Below are 17,042 nucleotides of genomic sequence, written 5' to 3' on the forward strand. Positions count from 1 at the left end.
GCCATCAAAGGAAAAAGGCTTTACTCCAAAAGCCATAATGATAAATGCATAATTATATAGTTTGACAAGAAGTCAACTATAGTATGCATGAAGAAAAAGTACCTGAAACGTCCATATTATTGCTATCCCTATTAACTTGGGAGAAAACTGAGGCACCCTAAAATAATACAGCTTAGTCAAACAACCACTAGACTGCTGGACTATATTGAGGACCACTGGGGCACCAGGGTCATGACAACAATTTATGATGAAAGCCAGCCGTATGCAGGTGAACATTGCAGCCGTTTCAGGGCAGCTAGAGATGAACCTGGAGAGGAACCCTGGCACAGGAATTCACAGCCCCCCAGAATCATAGCGTCTTAAGCATTTGTAACTTACACACGGACCATCTTAAACAGAGCATTGCATCCAATGCATTTAAAATAGATCCCACTAAACACTTCCTGCTGCTGCTGCTGCTGCTGCTAAGTCACTTCAGTCGTGTCCGACTCTGTGCGACCCCATGGATGGCAGCCCACTGGGCTCCCCTGTCCTTGGGATTCTCCAGTCAAGAACACTGGAGTGGGTTGCCATTTCCTTCATGAAAGTGAAAAATGCATGAAAGTGAAAAATGAAAGTGAATTTTCACTTCATGAAAGTGAAAAATGAAAGTGAAGTCGCTCAGTCGTGTCCGACTCTTAGCAACCCCGTGGACTGCAGCCTACCAGGCTCCTCTGTCCACGGGATTTTCCAGGCAAGAGTACTGGAGTGGGGTGCCATTGCCTTCTCCGAAACACTTCCTCAGATCAGATCAGATCAGTCGCTCAGTTGTGTCCGACTCTTTGCGACCCCATGAATCACAGCACGCCAGGCCTCCCTGTCCATCACCAACTCCTGGAGTTCACTCAGACTCACGTCCATCGAGTCAGTGATGCCATCCAGCCATCTCATCCTCTGCTGTCCCCTTCTCCTCCTGCCCCCAATCCCTCCCAGCATCAGAGTCTTTTCCGATGAGTCAACTCTTCGTATGAGGTGGCCAAAGTACTGGAGTTTCAGCTTTTAGCATCATTCCTTCCAAAGAAATCCCAGGGCTGATCTCCTTCAGAATGGACTGGCTGGATCTCCTTGCAGTCCAGGGGACTCTCAGGAGTCTTCTCCAATACCACAGTTCAAAAGCATCAATTCTTCGGCGCTCAACCTTCTTCACAGTCCAACTCTCACATCCATACATGACCACAGGAAAAACCATATTCCAATCCCAAAGAAAGGCAATGCCAAAGAATGCTCAAACTACAGCACAATTGCACTCATCTCACACGCTAGTAAAGTAATGCTCAAAATTCTCCAAGCCAGGCTTCAGCAATATGTGAACCGTGAACTTCCTGATGTTCAAGCTGGTTTTAGAAAAGGCAGAGGAACCAGAGATCAAATTGCCAACATCTGCTGGATCATAGAAAAAGCAAGAGAGTTCCAGAAAAACATCTATTTCTGCTTTATTGACTGTGCCAAAGCCTTTGACTGTGTGGATCACAATAAACTGTGGAAACACTTCCTACTCTCTCTCAAAAAACAATGTTTAAACTATCTGATATTGATAAGAATTGGAGCTCAAAGTGTCATAAATTTGAAGTCCTGTTGGTTTCGAACTCTATCATCCTTTCCAGAAACACAAAAATTAATGCCAGCTGTCTAGTCCCATACTCTGATTTAACAGAAGAGGCCCAGAAAGGTTTAGCCAAGTATTCGAAGACACACAGCCACTTAAAGGAGGGTCTCCAAACCAAAGCAGAGGGTTTGTGCAGCTACATCAGGACAAGGGACCAAGAAAGGCTTCAGCTATGCCAAGTGCAGCCCCAGGCATCAGGTCCTACTTGTCATTTTTGCCCAAAAGCCTATATTTCCACACCCAACTCTCCTTGAAGCTTTGAATCTAGCCAATAAACATTTCATTGACAGACTTCAGACTCTGTTTAAGGAGGGTTTAAGCAGAAGTGGAACATGATGAAATACGAGAGGTGCAAGTTTTAGAAATGCTCACCCAATCCTGGTCTAAGGAATGGATTCCAGAGGAGACCCAAAAGCAGCTGTTCTCAGAGCCAGAGAGGGCCTATTGAATGGTTGGGACTTTCTCTATTTGTCACAGTGACTTGGAATCCTACTGGCACTTCCTGGATGGGAACAGGACAGTCCCACACAAGGAGGAATTATTCCGTGTCCCATTGGACTCTCAAAGGACCCACTGGACATTCAGGTAGGACAAAAATTTGCTTATAATCACCTGATTCTAGAACTTATTTATTTTATATGTAAATATAAAGGAGTTTTTACATGGTTTTAAAAAACTGAATTTTCCAGGAATGCAACTGTAGTATAAATAAAAAGAACATTGTCTTCTATTTTGTTCAGAATCTTAGCAAGAGGGCTTTGGTTAATTGTTTGTTTGTGTTTTACCATTTTGGAAAAGCACTTCTCCAACTGTAGCTGTGCTCAGGGTCCCAGGTCACCAGTAGAGCCCCTCTATGTCAGTCTACACTTGGGGTGTGGAATTCCTAACCAGCCTGCATATAGGGGCAAGTCCATGAGCACTCATAGTGAAATGCTTTTTATTTTATTATAAATACTTTTATTTATCTTTGATATTACAAGATGAAGCATCATATCGATTTTTTAAAATAATTTTATGTATTTCTGATTCTGCTGGGTGTTCATTGCTGTGAGCTGGCTTTCTGTAGTTGCAGCTGGTGGGGGCCCCTCTCTAGTTGCAGTGCACAGGCTTCTCATTGCAGTGGCTCCTCTTGTTGCAGAGCATGAGCGCTAGGGCATGCAGGCTTCAGCTGTTGCAGCCATGGGCTCTAGAACACAGGCTCAGTAGCTGTGGTGGATGGGCTTAGTTGCCCCACAGCACATGGGATCTTCCCCAATCGGGGATCGAACCTGTGTCCCCTGCATTGGCAGGTGTGCTCAACTACTGGACCACCAGGGAAAACCAATTTTTTTGTTTTAATTCTGACCTTGAGTAGGTTATATTGTCTCAGAACTTCATATCAGAATGGTAAAAGGGGGTGAAGATCTACTACTCTATATTAGAAACACCAGTGAAAGGCTATGATGTTGCTGGTCGGGATACAAAATGGTTCACCTTGAAGAAGCAAAATGACAAATGCTTTAACCTTTGACCCAGCAGTCCCTCTTCTGGAAACTTGTCTTACAATTGCTAAATGATGTTCATATGAAGTTATTCATCACCACATTATCTCTAAAAGCAGAAGTCTGGAACCAACCCAACTGGCTATCAGTACATATTTGGTTAAAGAAACTGTGTGCACCCACACAGTGGAATATTATGCAGTTTTAAAAATGAGAAAGCTTTCTACATGTAAATGTGAAAAGATCTTGAGTATATTAAATTCTTTATAAAAAGCAAGGAAAAAAGAAAAAGCAAGGTACATAACAACATGTATGACATTGCCTTTCTGTAAGAAAGAGGGAAAATAAGAATACATATTTTTATTTGCTTAAGAAAACAATGGAAGATACACAAGAAACTACCATTAGTTACTCCCTGTTGGAAATTAGGGACAGAGTAGATGGGGACAAGATTCAGAGTGGCATTTCACATGCTTATCACTTTAAACCATTTTGCTTTTTGAGTCTTGTGGATGTATTACTTATTCAAAGCAGTAAGAAGACAAATGTTAATAGCTCTTAAAACAGTTTAGACACTGGGGCCAGGGCTGGAGTGGAGCAAGTCATTGTTGGGATGGAATGTGAGAGACACTTAGAGTCCGTGATGCCCTCCAGAGGTGGTTCTCAAACCCTCAGAGATTGCGATTCAGTAGGTTCAAGTTGGGTCAGTAGGTAGAGGAGGATCTTTGTTTCTAATAAGCCCTTCAGAGGATTCTGATGCTGATGCTGGTGGCCATGGACCACCACTGGCAAGCATGCAGTTTCTTTTACAAGAAATGTGTAGAGCCTGGTGGCGTTATGGACTTCGGGTTCAAACAAACCTATGTTCAAGTCGTGGCTCCCCCTCACATAAGCAGTGAGAATTGGGCAAGTTACCCAACCTCTCTGAGCCACGATTTCTCAACCACAAAAGATGGATAACGATAGCACCAGAGAGCAGACCTCACACAGACATAAAGATGCAGCGGGACAATGCAGCTAAGAATTCAACAAATGTTCATTACTGCTTCCACTCTGCACATACAGCAAGGTTTCCACACCTGGGCTATTTTCCTGGCTTACCAAAAAAGTGTGCCTTACTCTTAACTCAGAGTGCCAAAGCTTCCTGCTTCACCATCACCATGCACACATATACACTCACACAGAACCCACCTCTCCATTGCCACCACACTGCCCAGCCCACCCTGCTCTGCCCATCCTCCATAAAGACGTTGCTTCCCTGCACCCCTCTCAAATACACTCCTTCTTCCCATGGTAGCCAGAGCCATCTTTTCAAAAACAAAAATCAAACCATAGTCATTCCCCTGCTCAAAATCCTCCAGTGGTTTCTGTTTTTAATTAAAATGCAGGTTGCTTGCCAAGGCTCGCACGGTCCTGACGGCCGCCCTCCTCTCTCAGTCCCACTTTCATCTCTCTCCCCATTGCTCACTGGGCTCTAGCCCGTCTCCTTGGGGTGACTTTCCGTCTTGGGCCTTTGCATATGCTGTGACCTCTGCCTGGATGAGCTTCCCTTCTGGCTCAGCTGGTAAAGAATCCGCCTGCAATGTGGGAGACCTGGGTTCAGTTCCTAGGTTGGGAAGATCCCCTGGAGAAGGGAAAGGCTACCCACTCCAGTATGCTGGTCTGGAGAATTCCATGGATGGACTGTATAGTCCATGGGGTCGCAAAGAGTTGGACACGACTGAGCAACTTTCACTGCTTGGATGACAGTTTCTCACTGTATTCAGGTCTCTGCTTAAATGTCACTTTTCTGGGGAAAATTTTCCCTGATTCCCCCACCCCTATAAAGGAGAAACACACACAGAGACACACCCATCCACACACACGTCCCCATCCACACACACTCGTACACCTCTGTGCTCTTACCTTGCTTCAGTTTTCTTCCTAGCGTTTATCACTAATGATGGAGTGATTTATTTGTTTACACAGTGTCTGCCCCATGGGATGGGACATGCCCATCTTTATCATTAATATTATAATGATGTCAGCAAGGACTTTGATGTCATGGGGGCTCAATATACATCAACTAAATGACAAGAACCTGTGTCAGCTTGAAATTCCTTTCTCCCTGTTTCCTTCTTCCTCAAGCTCTTTCATCCACCTCACCCAAGACAGAGCCTTTGAAAAAACGCAAGGTTTGCTAAGGAGAGCATCAGGGAAACTGTTTCTCTGGGGAGAAGTGCTCAGTCACATCTCTGTGGGAGGATACTGGTTGGAGGAAGAAAATAGAGACAGGAAGACAACTCGAAAGTTTAAAAACACTATGAGAATGCCTTCCTGAATGGTGTTTTTTAAGCTATTAGAGGAAAGAAATGTACTTGTCATCTTCAAAATTCTATTTACTGTACACTGGTGACATTATTTCCAGCTTCACAATGGTGTTCAGGGTGTAGACATGTCCCAGGGAGAACATCGTGAGCCAGAAGCATTCCACTCTTAGAAGATATATTCTGAAGATGCCTGAAATGCAGTCCTTGAAAAAGATATCCCCGAAGACAGTGTCGGGTTCACTGTGCCAAACCTCCTTGCATAGAGCAAGCATTAAGGCAGCTTCTGGTGAATCCCACCAAACTAGATGACCCTTTAAAACATTTCTAACCCTTCCCCTGAATTGAAAAGAGCTCTTGGATTCCCAACATAGAAGGCAATGGGTGTGTATGTGGGTACTTTGTGATAAACGTCTCCTCTCTAAGATCTGTCCCCAACTCTGAGAAGGTTGTCCTTGGCCAATGGCAAGGACTATCCCAGAGGAAGGACCTGGAAAGACCAGCTGGCCATTGAGCAGCTTCCCCAAACCTGGCGAGGTTCTGGCCCACACACGTTAGAAGCGGCTGTTCCCCTCCTACTCGGGTGGGGACTGAGTTTCCCTCTTCAGTAAGTCTAAGTTTCTTTTCTAAGTCTGTGGGCCTGTTTTTGTTTTGTACAGTAGTTCATCTGTATCAGTTTTTTGATCCCATCTATAAGTGATATCAAGGACATTTGTTTTTCTCTGTCTGACTTACTGGACATAGTGTGATCATCTCCTAGTCCATTCATGTTTGCTACAAATGGCATGATTTTATTCTGTTTTCTGGCTGAGTGATAGTGCATTGAGTATATGCAGCACATTTCTTTCTTCATTTATTTGTCGATGGAAATTTTGGTTGTTTCCATGCCTTGGCCATTGTAAAGAGTGCTGCAACAACCCTTGGAGTGTGTATGTCTCTTTGAAGGATCATTTTCTCTGGGTATACGCCCAGGAATAGGATTCTCAGCCCCTGTGGTAGCTGTATTTTTCATTTTTTAAGAAACTTCCATAGTGTTCTCTATGGTGGCTATTGCCAATTTACATTCCCCCCAACAGCATAGTAGGGTTCCTCCAGCCCTCCTCTGCCCATCCTCAACCCCAAGCCCTGGCATGCTGGGAACCTCAACTTGTTGTTCATGGAAAGCAGGGCAAATGTTTATTTAAATGATTCCATGTTTTGTTTTGTTTTTTCAGTTGAAGTATAGTTGATTTGCAATGCTCTGTTATCCCACAACATTTTATTGAATAAGTGATTCTCTATGTGTATGTGTGTGTTCATTGTATATATTATAAATATATACAAATTACATACTTGTATTGAGACATTCTGCACATATATACATATATATACATTATGACCATATATATACACATATACACATGTATATGTATGTGTATACATACTGGCACATGTATGTGTATATGTGCAGAATATCTCGATATGAATGTATGACTGTGTGAGTGGGTGGGTGTGCAAGCCTGTGTATGTGAGTCTGTGAGTGCCTGCATGTGGAAGTGATTGTGTATGCAAGTGTATAGATGTGATGCTTTGTGTGTGTGTGTGAGTGTGACTGTGCATATGTGTGCGTGTGAGTGCAGCATTCATCACATCACAGTTATCTGGTCTGCAAAACAATCTATCCTAAGGCAAAGCAGATCTGGCGCTCAGTTAAGGGGATTCCTTAAACCAGCTCTGACTTGGTCCTTGGTGAACAGTGGCCTCACACCCACACTCACACACTCAGTGACACAGCTTCTCGGCAACTATTCTCCAGGCAGAAGAATGCTTGTGTGCAATGAAGAGCCCTTAAATGAACAGCTGCAACATATGCCAAGCCTACTATTCTGGTTTTGTTTTACATTTAAAACATCAAGCCAAGTGGAGAAAGAGCAGAAAGTGTTCACACACAGCACACCTTCTAATTATCTGAATCTAAAGTTGCCTATTTTCGGAGAGGGCAGTGCTGCCTTCTGGGGGTTAGAGACACAGGACAAGGTCCTTCCAGGATTGAATTCATTTCTTTGTGAATATCTTAAAAACAAGGTTTCTAAGTGTCCATCAAAGAGAACTGGTTAACTTAATCACAGTTCATCACATAATGGAATTTCATAAAGCCATTAAAAAGGGTAAAATCTGACTTCCATGTACTGCCATGCCCACATGGCAAGTGGCCCATAACAAGTGGAAGTGTCAAGTGGAAAAAACCAACAGGTTGTAGAACAACATGTGCAGTATAAACCCATTTCTGGTTTTTAAAAATATGTGGCTGTAAGGTATAGGTGTAAGTATGCGTGCATGCTAAGTCACTTCAGTCGCATCCTACTCTGCAACCCCATGGACTATAGCATGTCAGGCTCCTCTGTCTATGGGGATTCTCCAGGCAAGAATACTGGAGTGGGTTGCCACGCCCTCCTCCAGGGGATCTTCCCAACCCAGGGATGGAACCTGAGTCTTTGGGGCTCCTGTATTGCAGGTGGAGTCTTTACTGCTAAGCCATCAGGGAAGCCCCCTAGGTGTAAGTGTAGGTAAGGCCATATCATACTGGATACCTTCTCAGTGTGTACGCATGGAACAAACTGGAGAGTCATATGCTACACTAGCAACGCTGGTTCCCTCTAGAAGACAGGATTGGGAAGTTGAATGGAAACATTCCGCTTTCTACTTTCAGCACTTTGGTGCAGTTTGAATCCCTACAGAAAGCCTGAGAGCAGAAGTATGAGTAAGGAGAGTGTAGAAAGTGAGTGGAGTATGTCTGGAAGGATTAGCATAGGCAGCATCCGAGCAACACAGATGTTCCAAAAAGATGATATGCATGTCATCACCTTTCTTTTTTTCAGCTGGGTCTTCATGGCAGCACACAGGATCTTTTTTCAGTTGTGGCTTGAGAACCCTTAGTTGCTGCATGTGGGATCTAGTTCCCTGATTAGGGGTCAAATGCCAGCCTCTTGCATTGGCAGCATGAAGTCTTAGCCCACTGGACCACCAGGGAAGTCTCACCCCATTGTTCAAAATCATGATGCGGTCGGAAAGGAAGATTCATCAGTGCTAATGAATGAGCGTCTGGTGGGGGCAGGTGGGGTGGGAGGTCACTCCTCAGAGCTGGAACGGATATCAAATCAGGAGGAACTGATACATGTTTTCTGAGTTGAGAAAATGACCACATTGGCAGGACCAGATGGCAGTGTAGCCAGAGAGTGGCCCCCAATGCTCTTACAGCGAGTTCATTTGTGGCTTTCCCCTCATTCAGTTGTTTTCACTGATGACAATGGTTTTTTAAAATGTTGAATTGCAGTTGTGTAAATATCTCTCACATGTTAAAACATTTATTTTCATGACTGTGTTTGGGAGATAAAAGGTATATAAACTCTGAGTGCTGCTGCTGCTGCTAAGTCGCTTCAGTCGTGTCCAACTCTGTACGACCCCATAGACGGCAGCCCGCCAGGCTCCCCGTCCCTGGGATTCTCCAGGCAAGAACACTGGAGTGGGTTGTCATTTCCTTCTCCAATGCATGAAAGTGAAAAGTGAAAGTGAAGTCACTCAGTCATGCCTGACTCTTAGGAACCCCATGGACTGCAGCCCACCAGCCTCCTCCGTCCATGGGATTTTCCAGGCAAGAGTACTAGAGTGGGTTGCCACTGCCTTCTCCCATAAACTATTAGTATCAGTAATTAAAAAGTAAATGGTTTTCTGCTATGTTACATATTAAACATATTATTTAAAATTTTGCATGAAATAATCAGGTTTCAAATACAGTAAACTCTCTGCTTGAAGCCAATTTTTGGATGATCCACCCTCAGTTTCTCATCCCAGGTCAGCTTCCCCCAGTGCCAGTCAGTAAGCTCTCACAGTATTCAATAAGGTACACTTTGGAAAATAAACTAACTTTTAAATAGGATAAAAGTCATTTAGGTTCATATTGTGTGTGGGCTCAGTCATGTCCTATTCTTTGTGACCCCGTGGACTGAAGCCCGCCAAGCTTCTCTGTCCATGGAATTCTCCTGGCAAGAGTAATGGAGTGGGTTGCCATTTCCTTCTCCAAGGTTCATATTGGGTTGACCAAGATAGTCCAAGGAGTCACAAACAGTCAGACACAACAGAGTGACTTTCACTTTGGGGCTACCCTTGTGGCTCGGCTGGTAAAGAACCTGCCTGCAATGCAGGAGACCTGGGTTCAATCCCTGGGTTGGGCAGATCCCCCAAAGAAGCGAAAGGCTACCCACTCCAGTATTCTGGCCTGAAGAACTCCATGGACTGTTATAGTCCATGGAGTCGCAGAGAGTCGGACATGACTGAGCGACTTTCACTCACTGGGTTGGCCAAAATGTTTATTTATTTTTTTTTCCATAACCCAAATGAACTTTTTGGCCAAGTCAATACTCGGTCTGTTTAAACACACATACATTCCAAAGGCAAATGTAAGTGTGGATGAGAGTAGCCGCTGTCTTAAGCGCTCTTTGTCAATGGTTCTCTGCTCTCTCACTCTCACCATGCACTAGAGTTGGTAGGAAGCACTGAACATAACTTCCTGTTGAGAATGGAGGACTCTGCATCCTCGGCTCATTTAGGGAGTGTAGGTGGAGGTGGTTTAGTCGCTAAGTCATGTCTGACGCTTTGCAGTCCCATGGACTGTAGCCTGCCAGGCTCCTCTGTCTGTGACATTTCCCTGGCAAGAATACTGGAGTTGGTTGGTATTTCCTTCTTCAGGGGAATCTTCTCGACCCAGGGATCAAACCAGTGTCTCCTGCGTCTCCTGCTTGGCAGGCAGATTCTTTACCACTGGGCCAACTGGAAAGCCCCTAGAGAGTATAGAGGTCCCTTCGTTGGATGACTGTTTCGTTCAATCATGATTTTGCATCTACGTATTTCCAGTTGCATGGACTGGTGAGGAGTGGGTACCTCATCAGGTAATAGCCTAAATAGTCAAATACTCTAAGTGGTCAAATAAACATGGTCAGTTTTTCTGTAGTAGATTTTTACAAATCATATATTTAATGTTTGAAGTTAAGGAGCATGAGACCTAATCTCCAATGAACTTGAATAATTAACATTAATTTGACAACATTGAACATTTTCCCCCTCAACTGAAATGAAATATATGTATATGTAAAATGAATTCACTTTGCTGTACTGCTGAAACTAACATAATATTGTAAATCAACTATACTCCAATAAAAATTTAAAAAGCAGTACATTCATATACTGGAATGCTACTCAGCACTAAAAATGAATTACTAATATATGCAACAGACAACATGAATGGACCTCAAAAGCATTATGCTTGAATAATATACAAAACAGTGTACACTATAATGATTCCAAAATATGGAAAAAATAAAACTAATCTATCAGAAAATGCTTGCCCAGCCATGAGGCATTGGGTAATTGTCTAGAAAGGGCACAAAGACACTTTCTGGGATAATGCAGATGATCCACATTTTTGTGTTGAGTGGTGTTTGCATAGGTGAATACTGTTGCTAAAACTCATAAAACCGAGTGCTTAAAACCTATGCATTTTATTGTGTGTAAAGTATGCCTCTATTTTTTAAAAAATATATATAGTTATTAGATGTTTCTGTGCAATATTGTTGCCCAGCAATGCTACTGTTATTATCAAGAGATGCTGATGGACTATGTTGCATTGTTCATAACTGCCTTTTTGTATTATAGCTATTTGTAACTTTATGAAATCTTCATAAATATGATCAATTGCAATAATAAAGTTATGAAACACTTAAAAATGACAACTGGTGGAGGGAAGTATTTCCAACTCATCTCTCAGATAAAGGGCTAATCACCTATATATATATGGGCTTCCCCGATGGCTCAGCAGTAAAGAATCTACCTGCAGTGCAGGAGACCCAGGAGACGAGGTTTTGATCCCTGGGCGGGAAAGATACCCTGGAGAAGGAAATGGCAATCCACTCCAGTATTCTTGCCTGGAAAATCCCACGAACAGAGGAGCCTGGAAGGCTAAACAGTCCATGGGGTCACAAAGAGTTGGACATGACTGAGTGACTGAGCACTCATGTATATGAGATTCCTTAAAAACTTATTTTAAAAATACCGTAAGCTACTAAAGTAAAGATGACTTTTTTTTTCCACAGAGTGAAGTGCTTTAGAGTAGAATCCACACTTGGATGAAGCCACTTTTCTTGTTTCTGGTTTTATTTCCCCGTCTAATGGTGGTTTGGGAGAAAGGGAGGGAAACAGTGAGAAAGAGATCAGCAAGAGAGCAGGAAGGATGGGAGGGAAGAAGCAGATAGGTACATACCCATGCTCAGAAAATGAACTAGATAGAAGTATATCAACATGTTAATAACAGGCAGTGAAGCTGTGGGAGATTTTTCTCTTCTTATGGATTATCTGTGTTTTTTACAATGACTATATATTACTTTCTGTACGTTTATAGGAAATGTTATCATGCAAATGAGAACTATTTCTGCTGAACCTATTATACTTACAAGTACTTTAAATAATTTTCATGGAACTCAATTTATGAGTTGAAATTTTTTTTTCCTTCAACAGGCAAAGCTTTTATTATTCATTTATCCCCACCCACCCACAGAATATGGGTGAATTAAGAGAGCTTCATGAACTTTTACTTATAAATGCTGCATAATTTTATATTCCAACAGCAGAGAATATATTTTAAAGCTAATTTAAATCTACCTGACTTATATTTGGAGTTTTCTTCTATAGTTTCCATCAGAGATGGTGCCCATATTGGTTTCTTAAAATAGATGTAGGAAAGGAATCTGCTGACAAGTTATTTGTCCTTCAAAAAAGCCTTTGTATTATATTTCAAACATGCATTAAAAAATAGAGAATTATTTAGTGAACCTTATGTAACCATAACCTAGATTGAACAAATATCTTTGCTTCATCATTTTAAAAATAAATTAGTAATCGTGACATTTCATCCCTAAATTCTTTGGCAAGCACTTCTAAAAAATAGACATCTTAACTCAGATGGTAAAGAATCTGCCTGCAATGCAGGAGACCTGAGTTTGATCCCTGGATCAGGAAGATCCCCTGGAGAAGGGAATGGCTACCCACTCCAGTATTCTTGCCTGGAGAATTCCATAGACATAGGAGCCTGGTGGGCTCAAAGAGTTGGACACCACTGAGCAACTAATACTTTCACTTTCACAAAACCACAAAACCATTTTCACATGTAACAAAATTATCTATAACTTCTTAATATCATCTGATATTTAGACCATATTCAAATTTCCCCTATTGATTCCCAAAATGTACTTTTGCAGTTATTTGTTGAACTTAGGGATCCACCCAAGGTCCAACTAACCATTTCTTTTCTAAAATCTGGTCTTTAAATCCAGAACAGTTTCCATCATCACTATTTTTCTTTTTAATTTTTTTAAAGGTATTTTTTGATGTGGATCATTTCTTAAGTTTTTATTGAATTTGTCACAGTATCGCGTGTTTTATGTTCTGGTGCTTTGGCTGTGAGGCATGTGGGATCCCAGCTCCCTGACCAGGGACTGAACTCTCACCCCCTGCATTGGAAGGCTCAGTCTTAACCACTGGACCACCAGGGAAGTCCCTCTTTTTAATTTTTAAAATAATGTTATTGCTTAAAGAAACTTGAGCTATTCCATAAAGTGACAGTTTAAAGAATGATTTGAGAAAACCACCAAAGAACTCACTGCAAAAAGTGTCATCTCTAAACACAATGCCAGATTCATAGTTTAACATCTAAATTTTGCAAATCTTGATCTTGGACATCAAGAACATAATGCATTTGATGAGGAGGGAAGTGGGGAGAGGAAAGATTGTGTTTAAACCAGCATACAAGTTGACTGATATAGATCTTATTTTTTGTTATTAAAACCTTGATTTTAGGAAGAAAGCTACGTTGCCTTTGGAACCTCTAAAGTCGGGAGAGACATTCCAATTTCCCTTCTGGCCTGGAGGAACACAAGCTTAATGTAGCTTGCAGGAAGCCTGATTTCAGCTAGCTTTAACACCCCCAGAAGGAGTTCAAATGTGAAAGAACAGCACTTTCTCTTTTAGGAGGCCCATCTTATCACAGACAACAGGGGTAAGAGAAAACATTTTAAGCTAATGATGTTTACAGCTAACTAGATTTGGTTGAAGCAATCCAGTGGACACCAGTCTGCAATTTCTTACAAGGTTCATTTATCTTAGAGTGCTCAACCACTAAAAGTCCCCTGCTTTCACATATCTCTGAATATTAAGCTAGACAATGAATTCTTCTCCCAGCTGGTTTAACTATCTTTAACCCCCAAGGCTGCTCCAGTACTGTGTGTGTTAATTCAACCGCATTACAAATTCTCTAATATTGAAAACAACAACAAAAAGAAACAAGTATTAAGCATAATAAAATAAATATTGTTGTTAGGGAGCTTTCTACATGATGCAGCCAAGAAAGTCCTCCACATATAGAAGGCTGAATTCTTAACCCATCCAAAATATAGTAACTGAATGTCTACTGACCAGGTCGTGCACCCATCTCTGCTAGCCTGGAAGAGTGTACTGCTTTCCTTACCATGTCTGGGTCACATGCCCAGCCCTGAGGTCAGAGGTGAAGTCAACTTTGCACGTATGTGCTAAATCGCTACAGTCTTATCTGATTCTTTGTAAGTCTATGGACTGTAGCCCACCAGGCTTCTCTGTCCATGGGGTTTCCCAGGCAAGAATACTGGAGTGGTTTGCCAGGCCCTCCTCCAGGAGATCTTTCCAACACAGGGATTGAGTGTGTGTTTCTTATGTCTCCTGTATTGACAGACAGGTTCTTTACTGCAAGTGCCACCTGAGAAGGCCAAAGTCAACTTCACCCAAATCTTAATCTGAGACCAGTGAACACAACTTCCCACAGGGAAGATCACAGGGAAGATCAGAGAGCAGCGACCAGCGGAAGATGGAATGGATCCCGGGCAGACAAAGCCAACAGATGGGCGTCGATAGATCCAGGACTAAATGAAAACAGGGCTCCACAAACACGGAGAAGGGGTCCTCATTGGTGTGTGTTGTCTCTTTCCATTCAAAGGCCCAGATCACTGATACTTCTGAACTAATCAGCCTTGGCTCTTCTCCTGATGGCAACCCAGTCTCTTAGGACTCTGGGTCCTGCAAGCTTGTTGGCCCACTGGGCAAGTTTCCTAATGTCCTGTCCCAGGCAGACAAACCTTATCTCCAGCTAACTGCATGTTATAAAATCCTTGATGGAATGGCCTTGAGGGAAAGAGTGTTTTGGTCGCAATCCCTGGAAACACATCATAGTCCAGCTATCTAGGCTATTGAGTCCAGCCTTAGTGGGTAAAATCATTCATTTCTTGATTTGGTTCTTCTAGCTGTTGGGAGGCAACAAAAGAAACATTCATTCAGTTTTTCAGTGAAAGATGAAATGAAGACAGAAGGCTTGTTTTTTGTTGTTTTGCTGTTGTTGTTGTTGTTGTTAAGAGTTTGTTTTTAAGAGCAGTTTTAGTTTTACAACAAAATTGAGAGGAAAGTTCAGATATTTCCCCTATAACCCTTGACCCACACATTCTACCCTTGTACCTCCTCCATTATCAATATCACATGCCAGAATGATAAGGGTTCCCTCTTGGTGTTCATATTCTATGCGTTTGATCTAAAGTGTAGTGCTGTCTATGTGTGAATGCTCAGTCACTCAGTCATGTCCGACTCTTTGCAGCCCCATGGACTACAGACTGCTAGGCTCCTCTGTCCATGGGATTCTCCAGGCAAGAATACTGGAGTGGGTTGCCATTTCTTCCTCTAGGGGATCTTCCTGTCCCAGGAATAGAACCCACATCTCCTGGGTCTCCTGCATTGGCAGGCAGATTCTTTACCACTGAGCCACCTGGGAGACCCATAGTGATACATATCCATCATCATAATATTGTACAGAGTATTTTCACTGCTCTAAAAATCTGTGCTCTGCCTGTTCATCTCTTTTACTTCCCTTACCCCAATACCCCAACGGCAGGAAGTTTTCACATCACAACACAGACACGTCTTTCTAATAAAAAGAAACCCCCCTCAGAGCTTTCCTAGCCCAATGAGGTTACTTGATCCTGCCTTGTAGGTTTTTTTCTTTTTTCTTTTCCCCTGCTATAAGCAACCAAAAGTAGAATAAACATGGGCATAAGACAATCCCGAGAATGCTCTGGCTCTTTCCCAGAGTCGCTTATCAGAGCCTGCCAGTGAGGGCCACATGTGTGCTGAAAGATGAATGGCAAATATCAAAGGATAATAAATAAAAAATAAAAGGAAAATGAGTAACGTTTACAAGTGAATTTATGTTTACACAAAATCTTTGTGGAAACATGCCTTTCCACTTTGGAGATTCTGCTAATACATCACGGTGACACTAATGTTGCAAGAAGCAGATCCATCAGGCGGTGGCGACCATTACTTTTTAATAGACCACTCCATTTTCAGCAATCACACTAACAAAATCAGGACAGAGGCCAGTCTGCTTGCAGGAGATGCAAATTCAAGAATGCTTGACAGATGCCTCCTCCACACACAGAGGGCTTCTTCATGTGTAGTCTAGATGCTGGACAGAAGGGGAAGGTCAAGGGAACATCCGATTTAGGTGGATTCTTCCAGAGCCCGGCTAGCATCTGTGTGCTTCCTGAACAACCAGCGCCGTGTTTTTCATAAAACTGTTCTCATTTTGCCCAGAAGGTTTCTGCTCAAGGCCTGTGTATACGGCCTTTGCTTGTCAGATTACCTGAGATGCTGAAACAGATGATATGGATCATGTAGGCCAGAGTATAGGACTTTACAGCTGCTTACCAAAGGACACTAAGAGAGAGAGTGCTTTCTGTCTGTTTGTTTCTGATATATCTGTGATTACAATTCATTCATTCGTTCATTTGATGGGTACCTCCTCAAGGGTGGGAACTGTCTTAGACTTATGGAATGTGGATATTCATAAATCATGGTCCCTGCTCTCAGATGAGAGGAAAAGGCACAAATGGCTATGCTAAACATCAGAACTAATTAAGTGGGACACCAGAGAATATAAGAAAGGACCTATGGGAGCATAAAGATGTAAGTGATTTATGAAGCCTCATATGAATCCAGAGAAACTTCAGGGAGGGGATATTTTGGACCTTGACGTTGAAGATTAGCTACCACTTATTATTTATTGGTTTTATTTTACTTTTTTGCCTAATTATATCAGTGGGCTCCAAGGATTAGAGCAGTGGAATCTTGGGAGCCATTTTCAGAATTCTTCTTACCACAGTCATTAAAGTGGGGACAGAAGGAAAGAGCATTCCAGGCTACATGAAGAGCATAAGCAGAGACATGAGAATTACAGGGCAACAAGTAACTGAGGATCAGCAACACAGAAACCTGCTTCAGTCTCAGCTGTGGCCGCCTCCACTTCTAACATCCCAGCTAAAACCAGACAAAAGAAAGTGTGTGTGTGCGCGCTAAGTCGCTTCAGTCACGTCCAGCTCTTTGCAGCCCTATGGACTATAGCCTACTAGGCTCCTCTGTCCATGGAATTTCCCAGGCAAGAATACTGGAGTGGGTTGCCATGCCCTCCTCCAGGGGATCTTCCTGACCCAGGGATCAAACCCACATCTC

At 42.6% G+C, this 17,042-nt stretch overlaps 1 long non-coding RNA gene across 1 annotated transcript; it reads left to right on the forward strand.

Moving 5' to 3' along the window:
* Nucleotides 1-1,070: 1,070 nt before the first annotated feature.
* LOC133235304 (uncharacterized) lies at nt 1,071-15,718 on the forward strand. The gene is made up of 3 exons (XR_009732528.1): nt 1,071-2,230; nt 13,317-13,515; nt 14,223-15,718. It is a non-coding gene; the product is annotated as an uncharacterized LOC133235304 (long non-coding RNA).
* Nucleotides 15,719-17,042: the final 1,324 nt, after the last annotated feature.

Source organism: Bos javanicus, chromosome 22 (genome assembly GCF_032452875.1).
Source record: "Bos javanicus breed banteng chromosome 22, ARS-OSU_banteng_1.0, whole genome shotgun sequence".
Lineage (NCBI taxonomy): Eukaryota > Metazoa > Chordata > Mammalia > Artiodactyla > Bovidae > Bos > Bos javanicus.